The 17,928-nt window shown below is 39.1% G+C and overlaps 1 pseudogene; it reads right to left on the bottom strand.

Moving 5' to 3' along the window:
• Positions 1-2,524: 2,524 nt before the first annotated feature.
• Positions 2,525-17,722, bottom strand: LOC108709959 (annotated as a pseudogene).
• Between the last annotated feature and the right edge of the window lie 206 nt (positions 17,723-17,928).

Here is a 17,928-nt window from a genome sequence, read left to right as displayed (position 1 = left end):
TCCATGCAATCACTCCCACATAGAATAGAGACTTATATTGTGTAGTATGTTTTAATAAATATTTAAAAAAAATTTTGCACTCACATTTTAATCAGGTTTCCCAAGCGTTTCTATAAAATTAGCTGTCCTTTGCAGGTTGCCCAGTTCTCTCCGGGGTAGGAGTAAAAGAACCGACTTCTCCTATCCCTCGTGGTTGCTTTCCTGCTGGTCAGCGTCTTGTCCCCACTGCCTGACGCGTTTCGCTGGTCCAATCAGAGGAAAGGGACGCAAAGCACTATTACATGCGATCCAAAGATTAAGCACAGCCCCTGAAGTGGAGGACTAAAATAAAGGGGAATCTTGAAAAGCGGAATTAATAAAACACAATATAAATTCTACACACAAGCACTTGGTGTGAAACTACCGTCTCAAAAATACTACACTATATGTCCATTTATTCTCCCTTTTTTTTGTTTCTGGTGAGCTTGACTCCGTTGCCAAAGGCGCTGATCCATTTTTTATCCTCCGTGTAGACCCAGTCTGTAGGGATATGTGCAGCAGATTGAATGATCACCTTGACAGATAGCTTACTCAATGAATAAAGACTCCAGAAATGTTCTCCAACGCTTCTTTATGCTTCAAGGTAGCAAATGTTAAACATAGAGGCCTTTTTCATAGGTACATTTCTAATGGAGTTACACAGTTTACACACACTGCAGTCTCTTCATAACACACTAAACCAAGGGGGAGGTTACAGAAGAAAATGGAGGGCAAACTGCGTGGCAGCACAGTTGGTGAGTAACATGTCGCTCATGAGCTACTGGTTGGGGATCACTGGGCTAGAGGATGAAGACAATTGGGCAGATAAAGAAGAATTTGTTTCTGAAAAAGATCAAAAATCAATCAAATACAAGAACACGTATGGTGGAGGAAAAGTGTTGAATGAAAATAAGCATTGAATGGGGAGAAACCAGAAGAAAGAAAAAATACATTTTTTTACCCCAAATATTTTGCGTAAACAATTATATAAATAGCCCTTATTCAATGCAGGTTAATCTAGGTGTGTGTTTTTAACTACACAGGATAGCAATAAAAACAAATAAATAACTTGAGGTGGATAAACACCACGGAGCCATAAAGAGCCCATAGGAAACCCAACACTGCTCATTTCAACAATTGTGTTTGGCCGAACACAAGTAAATAGTGTAATCAAACGGCCAAACAGAAAACCAGCGTCAATGTGAAGCATCGGCACCTCTCCATTGTACATTTCACCTTGACTTGCTTTCCTCCAGTCATTATGGGCAATATATGTGGCTTGTGACTGGGGCCGTATTTGTATTTGCTGCTCAACTGAACGGAGACCTCCAGCAGTTCCACACGACGCAACTTCATGCTTCAAATGCACAAAGAGACGGAATCCCTAAGGTTTGACTAATATTGCTTTTCAGATGCCACACAACAAGTTCCAGCAAGCCATTGACCAACTCCAGTTTGGATTGTTTTGATTCACATTTCATATGACATGCAAATATTATGTTTTAGAGAAAAAATCTAATACCCAGTCCTAATAATGCAACAGGTGGTATTGGACTTATGGGCGTATTTTGTTAGCTCCCTCTTAAATGATATTTAAATATTGTACACAGCTTTGGAGTGTGTGTGTTTTTTTTTAGATTTTGTTGGATGTGTCTGTATTATTTGATTATTTTTAAACAATCACAACGTATAAACAATGTTTATTATTTATAAATTATGATTGGTTTAAAAAAAAACAGATACACACAGCAAAATAAATTAAAAAAAACACTACAAGAGTTACATATTATATATATATATATATATATATATATATATAGATATATATATATATAGATATATATATATATAGATATATATATATATAGATATATATATATATATATAGTGAAAAAGGATTGCGGCACTCACAGGGTTTCAGTGAAAAAACAAAAAATGTTTTATTATTAAGCCTCAACGTTTCGATGTTTGTTTGTTTTTGCTCCTGACGAAGATCCCTGTGGGGGATCGAAACGTTGAGGCTCAATAATAAAACATTTTTTGTTTTTTCACTAAAACCCTGTGAGTGCCGCTTATTTCCCATACTGGCACCCAGGTATTAATTTTGTCTACGAGTGCACCATTCCTTTGGTTATATATATGGAAGAGCCGAAACGTTAGTCCATGCTCTTTAATAAATCATTTTTATTTTATTTTTTAAGACCTGTGAGTGCTGATCTCTCTTTTGCTTTATATATATATATATAGATAGAGATAGATATAAAATGTACTTTTTAAATGTAATTATACAAATAATGTATATTATATGAAGTACTTCGTTCATGTATAATTTGTTTTTTAATTTATCATAAACATTGATATCCTATAATAAAATAAGTGTAACACAGAGCATTTAAATTTTTATTTTTCTTCTAGTTTGAACAAGAAAGTAAAAAAATCTTGAATGTGCATTTAAAAAACTCAAATCACGAAAACCTGATAAAAAAGAATGACAAAACAACCAAAACACAGTGAAATCCCATTATATCTTTAATTTAAACCAGTCTGCCAAATTTCAAATCTTGAAAACTCGGATTAAAAATTTGGTTGAATTTTTATTCAATTTTTTAAAGATTGTTGCGCTCATTAAAGCAAAGTTTGAATTTTGTAAAAGCCTCAAATCATGCAAAAAAGTTAAATCTCAATGTTGACATATCTGCCCTGCAGTTAAGGCATAGGAACTTTCATGAATATGATTTCGGTTTAATAAAAGGATTTAATTCTAATTTCTAAAACAAAAATAACGCTGAAAAATGTTTCTGATGTGTTTTATCTCCCCACATAGTTTAAATTACGCAATTAAACAATGATTACAAAATAAATCACTATAAATAATTTTAAAATATATTCACCACTCTTGTTTGCACGATAACGTTCAATAATTTTTTTTTCACAGTTTGAACATTATACTCATATTTACCAAACAAAGCCGAGGTTACAAATACTGAAGCAACGATATATCATTTCAATATTTATAGTTTGGTAGGTGATTTTAAATGAAGGAACAGATCAATTATTCTCAGATGACAAATCTTTTTGACTTCAGCAATGCCTATTTGTAGCTCCTCCAGCTGCTCACTTTGAAGACGAGAGCCCAGTTCTTGCATTATTTTGTTTTTGTCAGACATTTTGGCACAAATGACAAAGCGGAATCCAAATTTTGCCTTGTACTGTGAATTGAGAAGGTTTAGAGTGTCCCTCTCTTTGGGACTGAGCGACGCGAGTCCTGCTTGAGTTTGTTCATTGGAAGATCATCAGTGAGTGTTCCTCGCATAAGGTCTCTCCCAGCTAAGTCAGGGTGGCACCTTAATATTCCTTCTTTCCCTGTTGAAATCAAATAATACAATTCCAAGTTGTTGGACATTTATTTAAAGAGGTAACAAAAATCTGTTTTTGACACATTTTACTGTAATGCACAGAAAAACCTCAGGTTTACACCCCCTGATTTTATGTTTTTCTGCTTTTTTTAACCCTATTTTGTGGTCCTTATAATTTATAATGCATAATGAGGTATTTCACATGCCCCCAATAGTGTAACCCTAATGCTGCAATATTGTACAGGTATGGGATCCGTTATCTGGAAACCCATTATCCAGAATGCTCCTAATTACGGAAAGGCTGTCTCCCACAGAATCCATTATAATAAAATAATCAGAATTTTAAAAATTGATTTCCTTTTTCTCTGTAATAATATAGTGAATAAAGTACCCCCTCTTGTAAAATATAAGGATATTAGAAGATACCGAGGAGTTTCATGACCATATAAAAACACGAGGCCGAAGGTCATGGAACTCCGAGGTAACTTCTAATATCCTCATATTTTACAACTGGGGGTACTTTATTTATTATAATACACAAATTTCAGTGCGTCATGTGACATCAGAACTCACCGTTTATAACTGATTACATCAGAACTCACCGTTTATAAGGATATCATTTACAAGATATTCATGGCTTTTGTGTATTATAAAACAGTACCTTGTACTTGATCCCAACTAAGATATAATTAATCCTTATTGGAAGCAAAATCAGCCTATTGGGTTTACTTAAATTTTACATGATTTTCTAGACTTAAGGCATGAAGATTCAAATTATGGAAATATCCATTATCTGGAAAACTCCAGGTCCCGAGCATTCTGGATAACAGATCCCATACCTGTATTTCAAAGTTATACTGTCGTCTGTGATTATATCCTTTGAGTACCCGAAAAACAAGTTGCTTTAACACATTTCCCTGATTTTACATTTTTTACTTTTTTTCAGTTCTTTTGTTTTCAGATTGTTCACCATCAACAAAGACTTTTTTTCAATTGCTTTCCATTTTTTATGTTTTACCAAAATGTAAGTTTAGAGTTTAATATTAATATTAGTTGAAACATTTCTCAGCAGCATCTGTGGAATATCAGACACTATTGTATCAATTCTAACAGCTGCCTTTAATAAAACTCAGAGATTCTGCTCAGCAGGGACAAAGATAAGAAATGTATTAACTAAATGTATCAATTTAGAACAGTTAAAGTGTCGGCGACCCCCCCCCCCCTCCCAGAGCAGCTTTAGTGAAAAATTAAACTTTACACTTTAATATTAGAAAAAAAGTCACAAATAGAAAATAGAAAGTAATTGGAAAAAGTCTTTATTTCTGATGAACAATCGGAAACCAACTGAACTGAAAAAAAAGTGTTTGAAGGTGAACAACCCCTTTAATAGACACAAGACAATGGAGGTCCCTGTATATATAACCACACAATTATGATGCAAAATGCTGTACAGGTATAGGATCTATTATCCAGAGTGCTTGGGACCTGGGGTTTTTATGACAAGGTGTCTTTCTGTAACTTGTATCACCACACTTGGGGGGCCTTGTTTATCAAAATCCCAATTTTTCAGTATTTAAATAAAAAAAGTCAGACCAAACTAGATTTGGTCTTAATATTAAAATATTTGGATTTAATATTAAAAAAACCATGATTTAATCGGATCGGGGACAAACTTGATAAAATCGAGCAAAACCCCAAATTCCAGAATTTTGCCCAAAAAAACTGAATTTTTCAGATTTTGCCCAAAAAGTCCGAAACTAGTCAGATTTTTGGGCTAATTCCTGCACAGACCACAGAAACTTTCAAATTGGATAGGGACCTTTCCCTTTAACTTATATACAACCTCTGCAGGTCTGAGATTCCGGATGTTCGGACTCCGACTTTTTCCATTTCAAATAATTTGAGTGTTTTTATGCACTAAAAATGTATATTTTATAGTAAAAAAAAAACTGGATTTGGACTTTAATAAATAACCTTATTAAAAAACCATTTAAACATGAAAGAAAGTCAATAGGATAATTTTTGTCACCAATAAGGATTAATTATATCTTAGTTAGGACCTAATACAAAGTACTGTTTTATTATTACAGAGCAAAAGGACATTTTAAAATGTATTTGATAAAAATGGAGTCTTTGGGAGACGATCTTCCTATATTTCAGAGCTTTCTGAATAACAGATCCCGTACATGTACTTGGGGCATTGCAAAAAGTACTATAAATATAGACTGTGCCCTGTTTTTTGAACTTTACTACAACCCAATGCGGGCAATGCTCAACTACAACTCACTGCTTGTTGTAGCGTCGGGTGCAAGCAGCAGGTCCCCCCTGCCAGGGACCCACATATAACTCCAATAAACACGCACTGCAGCACTCCGAATACTGTGAAAGTGGTTTATTGTGCCAGCAAACTAGGTTGTTTTTTGCACTTTAATAGGATAATTTACAAATTTTCACAAAGTATATTTTTTTTTCTAAAAATTTGTGGGTTTTTTTCTATTTCTCTAAAACTCAAAAACATTAGAGATTTATTAAATGGAAAAACCTCTAACACAAAACTGCAAGTAAAAGCTGCCAAGGTCCCATACAAGCCAACAGGAGCTGCACTGATTCTATTGGAAAAATTTTAATCAATTTGGACTAGAGGTTTTCTGATTTTTTTTCACTTGTAATTATTGCCGGTGGGATGGCATGCGCGCCACTTAGTTTTCCCAAATTTCTTTCCTTCTGAGTCAAGTATGGACGACTTCGGAAAGCAGAAGGACACTTATACGATTTTGGGGAGATTAGTCGCCTGCAGTGGCCAAGATTTATGGGAGGCAATCAAATCTCTTCATGTGCCACCACCCTAAGGGCATGCAAATGAGACTGGCTGTTTATACAAAGGTCCAGTATGGCAAAATGGCAATAGTAATATTTATAACCCCTGCCAGTTGCTGGGGTTCTGGAGGACATAGTTTACAGCAATGGTAAGGCCATAAGACAGACTGTCCCTCTACCCCCCCCCCCCAGAAGTGTCAATATCTACATTTAATGAGTTGCCCTTATTTCTGGAGATTTTGTAAGCTCTGTGTGCCAGGAACATTATTTACAACAGCTAAAAAAATAAAAAAACGAAGAACAAGAAAGAAACCTTGCAGCCCATGGAGTGTTTTCTCCTAAACCAGGTTTTACAGGCCTTTGTCAGGGAGAATGTGATGACAGGGTAATAAAAACATTTGGTGGGTATCCAGGAGAATAAGGTAATAGGTTTGTGGAATTTATGGCTTCCCCCAAGCAGTGACAAGATAAGATGTTTAGGATATCTCCAAGCTTTTCAAGCTGAGCAGTCTGAAGCTTTGATGTGTCTCAACCTACAGAGAGACTCAATGCTACTCCGGTGTGGGCACTGGAAATGTATCTATTGTGGGACACTGAAATATATCTGCTAAAGGAAACAGTCAAGATTTGCACTTTCACAGCTCAGCAGGAGCCGTCACCCAAAGGAAGTTATCATTATAGTTTATGTTCCATTAAACACAGACTTAAATGGTTAAATAGTCCTTGTCACAATTGAAGAATCCAACCTGAGTATTGGTGTATAAAGTATTGGTGTATAGAATGCCACTTTAGAGTTAATGGAATATAATAATACCCACCAGCATCGCACTTAATTGACCCTGGTTGAGCTGTGTGCTATTAGGAAATACATGGTGGGATTTATTTGAATCAATAGAGTTGGATCCAACAATGTACACAATTACATTATTTTCAATTGATGGTGCCCTGGTATAGTTAGTATACATATAGTTGGTGAATATGCCAACTGTGTGCACAGAATAGTAGTTAATTGTATTTCTTGGTGAGAATGTCAACAGATATCCATCTATAGTGGTGTATAGTGGACTTCTCTAAACATTTGTAATAAGACATTTTCAAGAAACTATTTATTAGCAGGCTTGGATTTGTGGCGAGGCCACATAGGCCCGGGCCTAGGGTGGCAAAAAATAGGGGCGGCATGCCGCCCAGCCGCATTATGGGGACGTGTGCGTCCCCATTCAATTACACCACCTGCGCCGGCGCTTTTTCGCTGGCGCGCTGGGAAGGGGAAGTGTAGGCGGGCGCTAGGATCCTCTAGACCCCTGGTTATGGTCGCACATTTAGTTCTACTCCAGGAGCTTCTCATTGACATCAACCTCTGAAAACCCACAGTGTATCATCTCCATCAGCTGGTTGTCATTTGGGCTACTCTATGTAGTGATCTCTGATGGAAGACAAACAAACAAGATAATCCATAGTCTAGTAGCAGCATTTCAGATTTCAGATAGAATAAATAGGAGGTCCACTTGCTTGAGACTGGGGGAGCCCCAACCTTTTCTACCTGTGAGCCATTTTCAAATATTAAAAGAGTCGGGGAGCAACATAAGCGTTAAGAAATGTTCCTGGGGTGCCAAATAAGGGCTGTGATTGGCTATTTTGTAGCCTCTCTGAAGACTGGTGGGATATAGGAGGGTCTGTTTAGCAGTACATGTGATTTGTATGCAACCATGAGCCAGAAATTAAAAAATAATCACCTGCTTTGAGGTCACTAGGATCCACATCCAAGGGGTTGGTGAGAAACATTTTGCTCAGGAGCCACTAGTTGGGGATCACTGCTTCAACCTATTGAAATGTGCTTGTTTTCAACAATTTTGTGCCAGGGACACATGTTGCTACCTGCCCCCATTACCACCAACTCCCTATCAAACGCTGCTAATGCCAATCATACAAGATCTCATCAAGCACCTGATGCTGAGCAAATGGCCCAAGTCAAAGGCTCTTCAAAGACAAAGGAAGCCCCTGACAGCCCAGTTGCAAATCAGCAGCAACTCCAGCACAGCAGGTTAGTCATTACTGCTTCAGATTCTTTTCCTTTACCCAATTGCATTCCTGATTGACTCATTCTTCATTGCTGTTCCTGTCACTATGGTATATAACCCATAGCAGACCTCGCTTTATTACTCCCTTGCATATAATACAATGCTAGAGCTATTCAAAGGGCAGGGGGAATCCATCCATTCAAAGATTAAAGGCATTAAAATATATACATACAAATGGGTAAAGGGTAAAAGATTAAAATGTAGCCGTTATCAAGAGCCATTTCTTCAGCTTTTGGAAGTAAAATAGCAGTATAGTGATCCTCCCCCCATGTACATACTGGAACTATAGCTGAATGGACTCTACAGCAATGTTTTATATATCTACAGCCTTGCTATGTCCCTCAGAGCCTGAAATATACTGCAATACGTTTAATGGGTATCTGAGATTTAAGACATTGGACCAACTAAGTCATTATAAACACTGCTGATCAACTCCCCTATTGAAAGCATTCAAGAAGAAGGGAAACATATAATTAATAATAATAACCCAAACTACCCTATACACATTACAAGTTTATGGCCTCATAGAATGTTCTAGATCAGGGGTCACCAACCTTTTTTATCCGTGAGCCACATTCAAATGTAAAAAGAGTTGGGGAGCAACACAAGCATGAAAAAGTCCCTTGGGGTGCCAAATAAGGGCTGTGATTGGTTATTTGGTAGCCCCAATGTGGACTGGCAGCCTCTGGAGGCTCTACTTGGCACTATACTTAGTTTTTTATGGAATTAAAACTTTCTTCCAAGCCTGGAATTCAAAAATAATCACCTGCTTTGAGGACACTGGGAGCAACATCCAAGGTGTTGGAGAGCAACATGTTACTCATGAGCTACTGGTTGGGGATCACTGTTCTAGATTGTCATGGCTCTTATTTATTTTAAACCTGTTTCAAAGTCTGGGATAGTAAACTTCACCAAGTAACTATGCCCATCAGATCTCTTTACAAATAGGGGCCTGTATCTAAAGAATTAATGTCCCATTGAAATGCCTATTAAGCAGAGTATTTAGTAAAAGTATGTAGAAGCCTGAGAGGGGCCATATAAGGAGGAAATGGAAATGACGGCTTCTATATTATTATCTGGCCAACTGGCATGCTCTGGGCTGCACACACTGCAGGGCGATCTAGATAAGTAGGATGTATTGAGCTACAAATTGCTGCGAGCAGTCTGAGCTACTGAAGACTATGCTTTGAAATGCAGAAACGACATGGGGCAGACACTGGCCATTGGCTATTGAGCTCTCCAGTGCTAGGAGAAAATTCCTATATTCTGGTAATTACTGGATATCTTTCCCCATGTTGTGGCAAGGTGTATTATTAGTCACTGCCTGATCTAAGTAGTAAGGTTGGTGTTAGAGACAGAGGAAATGCAGAAAGGATCAGGACCTCATCTGTGCCATTGAGTTGCCATGACCAACACTGGTCCTCCAGCTGTTCCATGAGAGCTAGAGTGCTGCAAGTTGGAAACCCCTGATTCTTAAGGTGGCCATAGACGTTACAATAACGATCTTTCCTGGAAAAGATCTTTCCAAGAAATATTGTTTTTTTTCAATACACACGTGTAGAGCTGAAACAATAGAATACTACCTGTATTCAGCACTAACAATGGCCGATGTTCAGGTGCCTATAAAGGCGCCCAATCAAAATTTTATGGCCGGCTCAATCGATGCCAATAAGAGTTGGCTCATCTCCCACCATACACACACCGAATATGGTACAAAAATTTGTTTTGTACAATATTATCGATGTGTCTATGGCCACCTTTATATTTAAAGGTGGCATCCCCAGTGGGCTGTTTGCACTGTATGCTCCACATAGGACAAATATTACTATAATAATTGTAAAAAATCAAGCAGAATATCATGGTAGGATTTCTGGCAGAGAACAGGGGCTCCAGGTCCAAATATTTTGGTATTGTCATTAAACAATGAAGATTTAAGGAATTTTGGCCTCCCAGAAAAAGACACGCTTCTATATTTATATAGAGTTATAACTTTTTATTGTTTTAACTGCAATTGAAAGCTTTCCACTAGTATAGTCCCCAAGAAAAAATGTCTCTCCTCTCACTTCTTGGACTTTGAATGAAGAGGAGCTGGGACAAGGGGTTACATCATACTGGATAAAACAGACCAGTGAATTGAGTTTGTGCAACATGTCCTCCTCCCTTTACACCAACTACGATGCCAACACCAGCAACATGTTCCTTGTCCATAATCATGTATATAGGAGGTACTTTATAAAGAACCAATATATTCCACAGCTCTACAATGATAAGTGATCAAGCACAGGCAATGATAAGTGATCAAGCACAGGCAGTTTTGTACTGCAATGACTTAGGTTCAGTCATTTCTAAGGTTTTTCCCTTATCTTCGATTAGACCCCATGGAGGTGTGAATCTGAGACATTGACTCTCAGGTCCAAAAACAGACTGCAGCAGTTCCCTGGTCACTATGTTACTCTTTTGTGATGGGTAACAGCAATAAAAATGCTCAAAAAAAATATATCTTCCATTTCTGGCTAATCTATTATCGGATTATTATGAGAACCTATGTTAGTAAACAAACAATTGTGTCTCCAGAACTTTCCTTCTCTCTATATTTATATTTTAAAGTACATACATGAAAATGGGACCTTCCATGCTGCTTGCCATGTCTGAAAGCTTATTGAAAGCTTGCACTCCTACTGGTCATCACAAATGCATGTTTTTCTAAAGCCTTAACCAGTGGATAACTTTCATATGCATAAAATCAGATCCATTAATCGAAGATTACCTTTAAATAAAATTACAATGCTTTCCCAACATTTATCCACAAATAAAGTGACACAGGGTGGAAGGGGACTTTAGACTGACAGCTTATTGGAAAAGTGTCAATGTACAATAACAATGTCTTATTTCATTGCAATGTTTCCCCTTGTGCACTGAATGTAAGTGATAGAGTCAATGCAAGTAGCCGTTTGTTTGCATGTAAGCCAAGGGGAAGGATATTGCATTTTAGGGTGCAGGCCCTGGTGGAAGTGTCTGCCAGCTGCTCCATTAGGTGCTTGAATAGGGGGCAGGTCTTTCCTACAGGATGTCACCTTTGTGTCTCTCCCTTTCATCCTGCTGAATTCCCCTCCTCTTTTTGTGTACCAAGATACTTTCCCTTTATTCTTTGCCCTCCTCGCTGCTCCTCCTCTTCCTAATCTGTTACCAATTCTTTGGAGAGTTGGTCCTTTCCTTTTGTGCCTGTTAGTCAATTCAAGCTATTACTGGCAGCGCGTGCATATGCCTCCCCACGGCCTACGAAGCCGATACTGCCTGGACTGTATGTGAACAGAATCCCTATTCATTGGGCACAGTCCCTACATACATTCAAATAAATATCCCACAGCACATCTTTATATTAAAATCAGTTAGAATTAGCGGTGAAGATATGACATTTATTGAGCTTCTCAACTGAAAGCCCAAATCTAGATGCAGCTTGGCACTGGCACCTTAAGTTAAAGCTAAATAAAGACACTCACAAGATAATCGTTGGGTTTAGATTCATTAAGCTGAACTACAAAAGTGAGTTTTCATCTACTTTTGCCTATGCAATCACTAGTTGAGTCCAGGACCAATCACATAAAATCTGTACACATCTTCCTGCTGGTGCCTCACAGTATCACCATATTGCCCCCAAACGTGCATCACAATTATACCGAGCCCTTATAATGTATGATCAGAGCCCACACAAGGGCCGTATGCCTCCAAAAATGCAAAGGGCACAGAAACAGGCACCCGCAACTGTGAAATGTAAATCATTGCTCCTGGTTCCAGATTGAGAATGACCAGGTGAGGGATGGACAGATTGGTGGACAGATTTGCAGCTGCATCTCACAACAAGGACTGGATTATAGCAGCGGTGCTGGTCACTCCTTAATAATAAAAATTACATAAAAACCATTATTAAATTATTCCAGGTGGGTAGTCACTCATTAAAATTTTAAATAATATGTATTTGCATTAAGAAGATCTTTGATCCTCCATTGAGTGTATGCAACTGTACTGATTTGTCCAGTTAGAAACAAATGCAGGGATGGTAGAGTCTCAGCTGCACCTATAACGAAGTGTACTACTAAGGCAACTAAAGTGAGGATCTTCCTCTTAAAGGAAAACTATACCCCTGAACAATGTAGGTCTCTATAAAAAGATATTGCATAAAACAGCTCATGTGTAAAACCCTACTTCATGTAAATAAACTATTTTCATAATAATATACTTTTTTAGTAGTATGTGCCATTGGTTTATCATAAATAGAAATTTGCCATTTTAAAAAATAAGGACCGCCCCCTGGGATCGTACGATTCACTGTGCACACAAACAAACCAAACATGTTAGGTCACATGAGCCAATTAACGGACAGAGTTCTGTCTTTTGCTTCCTCACTTCTTCCTGTTACAGTTAGAGCCGCAGTATTTCCGGTCAGGTGATCTTGGAGGCAGCACAGAAAATAAAATAGTAAAATATGTAAAAGGACAATATTTACTTTAATATATAGACCAGTTTGGTAAGATTCTTTAATGTGTGTGTTGCTTAAGTGTTAATTTTGGGGATATAGTCTTCCTTTATTGACTTTTATAGAAGCATTTACCAAGGGTTTTCTTCAAGCTTCAGTATCTGTATTGAGCTAAAGGCAGCAATAAATCATTAGGATATCTGACTGAGCAGAAGACCTAGTTGCCTCCAAGGCCTGTAGAATTCTCCAGCTGACACGTGCACTGCTATAGATAACATGAAGCTTTGTATTAGTCACTCCACTAGTGATTCCCAGTTTTTTCCCAATGGCTACACCCAGGGCTGTATTTAAGTTCGATGCCACCCTAGGCACCAGACCTTAACATGCCCCCTACACTGTGCTTGTGACGTCAGCATGTCATGTGTGACATTACATGTAGTGATGGGCGAATGTGTCTCGCTGAAAAATTCACAAAACGAAACACTGAAGTCAATGGGCGTCATGATTATTTTGATGCGAGTTAATTTTGATGCGATCAACAATTTTTATACGAGTGACTATTTAGTCCACATGCATGGGACGCAGTCAATGGGTGTCGAATAATTTTTTTGTTGAAGCAAATTTTTTGCTGGCAAATTTTCGCCTCAGATTCACAAATTTATTCACGGGTGGTGAAATCTGCTCCTTGCCATAATTTTCCACTACTACCCCCTCTCCTGCCTTGATCAACAAAGGAAGAAAGGTACAAGAGCATGAGGGAGAGGGGAAGGCAGGGTCCAGGGAGCCCAGAGGGGGCCCCTGAGATAGCAGCCCTAATGGGCCCTGGGCCCCCCGTCTGACCCTGGTTATGGCAGAATAGCTCACCTGTATTCTTAGAAAGGGACAGGAGCCTCCTCAATAGTGAAAGGAATGGCTCATGCTAGGGGATTTTATTATTTTAATTGCCACGGTCCAGTAGAAGGATAGGAGATTTAGTCAAATGAGTTGTGTCCCTAACAGACCCTTAGTGGTTACAAGGGATGCACTGGCTGTATTTTTTAGATTTGTCCCTGATTTATTAAATGAACTCTTAGCCTTAGACTTAGCCCTGCCCAAATCCAGCAGTTTATCGCCATCTACTGGTGACAAATAGCACTGACATCTGGAAGAGAGTTACGACTAATAAGAATTCTGGTATTTTGGAGGGCTTTGGAATATTCTGCTATTAACTTCCTGTCCTTTCTATTAATCATCAGGTCTTTCTCAGGTCAGGATCTCTTTTGTAGAGATGAGCGAATCTGTCCTATTTTGCCGGAAAAATTACCAAAACGGTGTTAATTTGCAAACAGCATTGAAGTCAATGTGTTTTTTCACAGCAGCTTTTTGCACAAAAATGCTGCAATTAAATTCTCTGAGCAGAGCAAGTGTTGTTCTTAAGTGTTATTTTAGTCACAAGTAATGAGCAAATCTGTCCCGTTTTGGCCAAAAATCTGCAAAACTTTGGGCGTTTATTTTTTGTGCCACATTTTTTGCGCTTTTGGACTACCAATGTCGCTGCCTCTGCTCCACACCCAAACTCTGTTCCCTCCCCGACTCCACCCACTCGAATCACATCCTCCTTCCTCGCCGCAAGTAATAAAGGGGCTGGGGAGGAAGGTTTTTAATTAACTATAGAGGAATCAGACCCCACAATCTGGGCCCCCCTGTTCCCAAGGTTCCCCCGCTTGTGTGTGTTGCTAATTTCTTAGGCTAGAGCCTCCTGGAGCCAAAATCAGCCTGATAAAATCCACAGGCCAATTTCAGCCCCTACCCATACCTCCCAACTGTCCCTTTTTTGGAGGGACAGTCCCTCTTTTGACAGCTCAACCCGCAGTCCCTCATTTGTACTGGAAAGTCCCTATTTTCTCTGCACTGAACAGCCAGAAAAAGAAACAAATGTGTATGTGAAATTCGCACTGAAACCAAGGCAGATAAAAATGCTCATCGCTGAGTCACCTCCAGCCCAGTCTTGTATTTGCAGGTAAGAGGCACCAGGCTGATTTTGCACATCTAGTGGTAAAAATGAACCAGTTATCATGTTTGTCTGAGATACAGTTAGCAATATGGCAGCACCCAGTTCTTTAAAATGTTATGCTGGTTTAAACGTCGATGGAATTAAAACTATGATTAGAAATAGATGATGTTTTTTCTCTTTCTTTTGCATTTATTCTTACCATTTATTATGCAGGATATAATGGAATTTGCTGCAGAACATCACCCCAATATTTTTTTGCTTCATGATAAGATAATGCAACTTTCCAGTATAAATTCATGATATATTTTCAAGCTATTTATGAATGTTACTGCTCTATGTGTATTACTGTATATGCACTGCTTGTTCAGACTATGTAGCAGAAGCCATCAGTACTTTCCCCATGTTAAATAGCAAACATTTTCTGTTCCCAAAGTCACATGGGAAGAGCCAAAAGCAGACGGCAATTTTGGCACCTTCACCCACTCCACCTGCTCTGCTCATTGCTCCACCTGCGGGATATCCACATTCTAATGATAGTCTTAATAGACTAATGCCCTGAAGGTGGTTCATTTTTGACCACAGGAATAATGGAACCAATGTTCAAAGCTTTATGTCTGAAAATGATGCAAGGGTGACCTCTAGTGTCCATTATTAGTCATTCACAAATCATTCTTGGGAATTGTTCATTGGCAGATGTCTGCGGACTGTAGCACAGAGCAGAGGGCATTTGTCCTGAGCACCTAGCCTCTTTGTCCTGAGCACCCAGCCTCATTGTTCAGAGCACCCAGACTCATTATCCTAAGCACCCTGCCTCATTGTCACAAGCACCCAGCCTCATTGTCCCGAACACCCAGCCTCGTTGTCCCGAGCACCCAGCCTCGTTGTCCTGAGCACCCAGCCTCATTGTCCTGAGCACCCAGCCTCATTGTCACAACCACCCAGCCTCATTGTCACAACCACCCAGCCTTATTGTCCTGAGCACCCAGCCTCATTGTTCAGAGCACCCAACCTCATTGTCCTGACCACCCAGCCTTATTGTTCAGAGCACCCAACCTCATTGTCCTGGGCACCCAGCGTCATTGTCCCGAGCACCCAGCCTCATAGTTCAGAGCACCCATCCTCATTGTCCTGAGTACCCATCCTCATTGTCCAGAGCACCCAGCCTCATTGTCCTGATCAGACATTTTTCATTGTCACAAGCACCCAGCCTCATTGCCCTGAGCACCCAGCCTCACATGTATTCTTTTACTAAAAACATGTAACAAAAATAGGGTTAGGGTTTTTTTTTAAGTAAACACTAGGCATTTGTTTAGGTCTTCTCCAACAACGGTTGCCATGAATGCTGTAGGGCTTATGTTTTGGGTTACTTTTCTTTAGATTTAGGCTTTAGGCACCCCTTCCTTTATCCTAGGTTGGATTTGGCATTTTCTCCAGAGCTGGTTAGTGGATGGAGCACCCACCGAATACCATTTAGGGTAAGCTTATTGTTATTGCTCATTTGTTGCCCTGATATTGTAGGACCAGGCTGAAACCTACAATAAAATTAATGTTTGAATAAGGAGAATGCAAAGCCCTAACACTGCTGGCCTGGCATGCTCACCTTAGTGGTATTCTGAAATATTAGGTTCAGGGTTCCCTTTGAAATATAACATTGCATCAACGCCCCCTTTGTTTCATAACCAGTGATGTAACTACAGGAGGTTTATACACCACAGATGTGAGGGGTGTGAAGGACCCAGTAAGGTCATGACATTTTTTTCTGCTCCACCTACTAGACTGCACTCAGGGTGCACAGTAATACACTTCACTGTTTTGGCGTTAATAATATACCCCTGATTAGGGATACATAGAATGTCCTGCTGTACAGAACAGTAGTTTAACATTCACACCAAATTTTATCCTTAAAGGGCATGTAAAGTCTAAAATAGAATAAGGCTAGAAATGCTGTATTTTGTATACTAAATATAAACATGAACTTACAGCACCACAAGCCTAATCAAACAAATAATTTATGCTTTCAAAGTTGGCTACAGGGGGTCACCATCTTGTAACTTTGTTAAACATCTTTGCAAGACTAAGACTGTGCACATGCTCAGTGTGGTCTGGGCTGCTTAGGGATCGTCATAAACAAAGCTGCTTGAGTTCTGCATGGCTGGAAAGCGGGGGCTCCCCCTGCTGTTCATAAGTATTATTGTTTCCCTGCTCAGCAGTTAGGGACCGTCTCACAATTCTTATCCAGAGCAGTAAATGAAGGGAGAATTTCACTGCATACAGTCAGGTTTCTTATAAAACTGTACACATTTTTTAATTAAAGTATATTGGAGATAGGTTTCTTTTTCATTAAAGAAAGTAAAAATGGTATTTTTTTTTGAATTTACATGCCCTTTAATGCCATTCAGAGTCCCTCATATGCTCCTTCTGATCATAAAGGTGTCCACCCTGTCCTTTACTTGTGACTTGAGTGACAGGTTAAAAAGGAATCGAAGGGCAAAACACTGCTTTTCTTTATAGACTGGTGCTTTGCTCTTTAAATTCTTTTCATGTCACATGACTTCTTCTCTGTACATTGTGGGACCTTTTCCAGCTAGAATAATTAAATGAGAATCTCGCTGTTTCCTAGGTTCCTGTACCTTAACTCAAATAAATACACGGTAAATATTGTGCCAAGAGAACTTACCAGTTGGAGGGAGGGAATCAATAAAGCCATAGACGCTGTTTTCAAGCTCAGTTACACTTGCAAACGGCCGTTGGGACCAAATTGCCGCCGTGACAAGGGGACACCTTTCTATGATATTTCCAAATATGTCCAGAAACTCCTCGTAGCTCATGGCGTTTATGATGTTGAGGTCCATGTTGCTGAGCCGGTGGCAAAAGAATAAAGCTGTATAATCCAAAATTCTCAGGAAACTGACTTGGTTAATAAGTTCATTGTTTAACCACCGGCTGAACCACGGGTCATTGACTCAAACTGATTTAGCAAGTTGAAAGTACAACTGTAGAAGGGAATCTTGTACTGTACTGATCCCCAAGGCAGAGAATCCATATAAGCTCTTTGCTCTCATTTAGGCCTCGTTGGGTTGCTTTTTGGCATTCTGATGAACTCATTGCAGTTGGTTACACCTGATCTCAACCCCCGACGGTTTGTGGTTGGGTTTGTGAGAATAACAGAGGAGAGGCAGTATCTGTACATTC

This window comes from Xenopus laevis, chromosome 2S (genome assembly GCF_017654675.1).
Source record: "Xenopus laevis strain J_2021 chromosome 2S, Xenopus_laevis_v10.1, whole genome shotgun sequence".
Taxonomy (NCBI): domain Eukaryota; kingdom Metazoa; phylum Chordata; class Amphibia; order Anura; family Pipidae; genus Xenopus; species Xenopus laevis.
The sequence above is the reverse complement of the archived record's forward strand: the minus strand, read 5'-3'. Positions and strand labels throughout refer to the sequence as shown.